Source organism: Stenella coeruleoalba (genome assembly GCF_951394435.1).
Source record: "Stenella coeruleoalba genome assembly, chromosome: 9".
Lineage (NCBI taxonomy): Eukaryota > Metazoa > Chordata > Mammalia > Artiodactyla > Delphinidae > Stenella > Stenella coeruleoalba.
In genome coordinates, this window is record NC_137155.1 from 12,055,660 (window position 1) to 12,059,613 (window position 3,954).

A 3,954-nucleotide genomic window follows, 5' to 3' on the forward strand; every position below is an offset into this window, starting at 1 on the left:
GAAATCATTCCACAATCTTAGAACAGTCATTCTTCAATCAGCCAAGATATTCAGTCAATAAATGCCATTCCATGTGATCATTACTATGGCTGCCAAACTGTGCAATCTTAAAATGTAGTGGGGGGGAAGAAAAAAAGCAAGAAGGGTGAATATCTAGGATAAGACCAGGTATTTTGGGGCAGGAGGCTTTTCAGGTAGACTGGTCAGGGTCTACCTAAGTCCATTCCTACCTGGAAGTCTTCATCGTTGTCTTAAGCCTGCAGTCAACGACCATCATCCCCCTGAGAGTCTGAAACCTGAAACAAGCATATTTCTTTAAGCACCTTTGCAAAACTGCTTAATTTTCCATGAGAGCTCATTGCCTTGACCTGGCTCCTGGAATTCAAGAAAAGGGTGGAAAGTCGAGTCCAATAAATGACTAACTTTCAGGAACTTCAAACTTCATTATTTCTGATGGCAACCCAACGCGTTTTCCATTGTAAAAAAGGGGGGGGGGAAGGCCAGGTATTTTGTGCTCAAGTAGCTCTTTCTGAGCGAATGAACGCACGCAGTCCTCTTTACCCTGGTTGAGAGCCTCACATTCTATATCTTGTTGGCTCAGACCGTCTTTGTTTCAAGTCCAGCCCCTGGTTGAGGGTCAGCTAACAAAAGACAGAATGAGGTTCAAATTCTTTAATTAGTTTTGTCAGTGATTCTCTGTGGTTGGCAAATAAAAGAAATACTTTCTGGGAGATCAGGTTCTCACACTGGAACTTTGGACAGGATAAAGCACTTGAAAGGCCAAGATCATTTTCAGCCCATTGTCCTAGCCTGTCTCTGAACTGGGCTTTTGCTAAAGAACTCTGGAGCCAAAATTTTTATGTCATCCCCAAAATCATGGCCCACAGGTACCAATAAGAATCTCTCTTTCAGATATTAAAGCACAGAGACCTGCCGTCTTAGAAGGGCTTCACGAAACAGTGAACTCCGTGAGCCAATTGGGAGAAAAACAGTTTTTCTTGGTGAAGGTTTGTGAATGAGCACCGTCTGGGATACAGATTTCCTGAAATGCTCAGAGGTTGAGTCCTCCAAAGTGAGAGTACTTACAGCAGGATGAGGGCAGCTCACCAAGGATGCTGAAACTCGCTTAGAGGTCAATGTTGAAGGTGGAGGGAAAAAAAAAAAAGGAAAGAAAAACTTTCAAAGAAGCATCTTTGGCATGACCATGCCCTTTCATACCAGAAAGTTCTATTCTTTAAACTCGATGTAGGTCCTTCTACGACTGACCACATACCCTGATACAAAGGCAATAACTAACCTTAAAACTATGCAACTTCGTTGATATGGCCATGTCCCGAGACAGAAATTCTTCGTATAGCACAGGATAAAAACAGGATTCCAGTTTTATCTCAAAAATGGGACACTGCAAATTCAGGCAAAAGCCACAAAGGAGAAGTGACCATGTCTTTCCGGCTTATGCAGCAGCTGGAGCATGTCTGGAAGGAACCACACCCGCTGCCTCTTCTCTGACTCACCCCCTCCTCCCTCCTTAGGGAATACCCGCCTCACTTCCTGAGCAGGAATAGGTTTCATAGGGAGGCACCTATTCTCTGCCCTCTGCGTCGTCGGGGCACGGGGCAGGGAGAAGGTGTCCAATCTTACCCTTTCACAAATGTCTCTCTTGGGCAGTCTGACTTTCCTCTAAAGGCCTCTAACAAACCCAGATCATACATTCAGTTGAGGGGGAAGTACTTGATTTCAGTTGAGGGGGAAGCATTTGATTTTCCTTTGAACTTGACTGTCTAGGAAAAAAAAAAAGTAATTCCTTGGCTAAAATAAGGGTACAAATGAACTTATCTACAATACAGAAATAGAGTCACAGATGTAGAAAACAAACATGGTTAGCAGGGGTAAGGAGGGGAGGGATAAATTGGGAGACTGGGATTGACATAAACACACTACTATATATAAAATAGATAACTAATAAGGACCTACTGTATACACAGGGAACTCTACTCAATACTCTTTACCAATATGGGGGAAGAATCTAAAAAAAAGAGTGGATATTGTAAGGCCAACTGGCCCGAGGCAGGGGAACACAATCAGATTCACAGGTTGCATCAGACCGAAATTCTCCAGACCACCCAGTTCCAGAAACTGCCCTGGAGACATTCCGGACCACCCAGTTCCAGGAACTGATCTGGGGACTTTGAACCCAGCCCAGCCTTCCCGCCTTTCGAGGGGCGGGACTAATGGTCCCCCAGGATACGCGAAAAGACCACCAAATAAGGAATACCCTGCGCCCTCCCAGATTCACCACACCCCTTGCCCTTCTTCCCCTATAAACTCTTGCCCAACCCTCGCCCGGGTGCCACTTCTCTGGCCCCTTTATCTCGGACCAGTGAAGCTCGCCCGGGAGCGCTCCCTAATAAAGCTCACTTGAAGCTTTCCTCTGTTTCACGGTGCCGTTTGTTAAGATCCGACCTTACAGATATATGTATAACTGATTCACTTTGCTGTACACCTGAAACTAATACAACATTATAAATGAACTACACTCCAATAAATTTAAAAAAAAAAGTAATTCCTTGGGAGTATCACTTCAGACTTGAGGCACCAGATGACTCTCAAAACCATCTTGGGACCACATCGTGTTCACTGAATGAGAAATTCAAACATCAAGACAGAAAACAAGAGCAAAGAGAGAATAGAGAAAGTAGGCATTTGTTTACCACTTTTGGAGCAAAGGCTCATCAATACCTGTTTCTCCCACTGGAGATACGTATTTGACGTGACCATCAAGGGCTGCATCCACCGAGGTCACCCACATCATGTCATCCGTAAGTTCCATTCCCAGCCTGCCGTATCTTGGGAGTTTTCTTCCCAGTGGAAGGGATCAGGCACTTGTTTTATATTCAGAGGAACACTGAGATACAGGCGATTTCTTTTCACAAGGGCAAAGCACTACACACGTAACTTGCAGAATATTCAACTGCACGGTGACTTTTCTGTGTTATTATCTGCCTCTTAATCCAACACACTGGACAAATGTTCCCAGAGGGCAGAGAAGACAGAACTTGTAGCTCACTGATGGGCCCTGACAGCTCTCCTCTTTCGTACCCTGCCCGCTGGGCCTCTGGTTATATCCGCAACGGTTACTTTATGAACCCAGTGGTATTTGTGACTCTGCCCACGATGTCACCCGTTACTGATGTCTGCACATCAGGCTGGCCTCTTGGCTGCAACAATTACCTCCCTGTGCCCCAGTTCTGCAGCAGGGTTGGAAGTTTTCGTGCTGGGTCTTTTAAATTATTTCTTCTGCCTCCCCTGCTTTGGATTGCTCGAAAAAATAGCAACTAACAACAGTAAGGCTGTCTTAAATTTGCCCAAAAGAAATTGCCTGGGACTTTTCAGAAGCCACATTCAATTTATGAATAAATGAAATGGATCTTCTCGACCAGCCATGACAATAGGCACTGGCCTACATATTCAGGGCCTGAAAGAAGTTGAGGCAATGGGCCTAATGAGAAGCAGTCAGCGAATCTAATGAGAATCAGACAGAAGGCCTAATGAGACATTTAACATGCTCCCCCTCTCCCTCCTCTTCTGTTCGGTTTTCATGGGAATCTGTGTTTGGGGAGCTCAGTTGCACTGGCTACAACAGATACATATGGCCCTAGTGGGGTGATCCAGGAAACAGTAGAAAGGCATGGAGATGGCCAGGGATGGGGGGAGGGTGAACTTGGAAAATATACCCCCAGGCCATGATAATGTGGCAGGGCGGGGTGGGGGTGGTTAGCTGTTTCTTTTACTTATATTTTAATTGTATCTATGCCTTTTCCAGAATACCATAGAGTCATTGAGCTATTGGTGATGATACAGTAAACAGGCAGAGATTTCAATCTCATTACATCACTGCTTAGAGAGAAATCAAGAGGAAAAGTATGCAGGGCTGTTTCTGCGGCTGACGGTGGC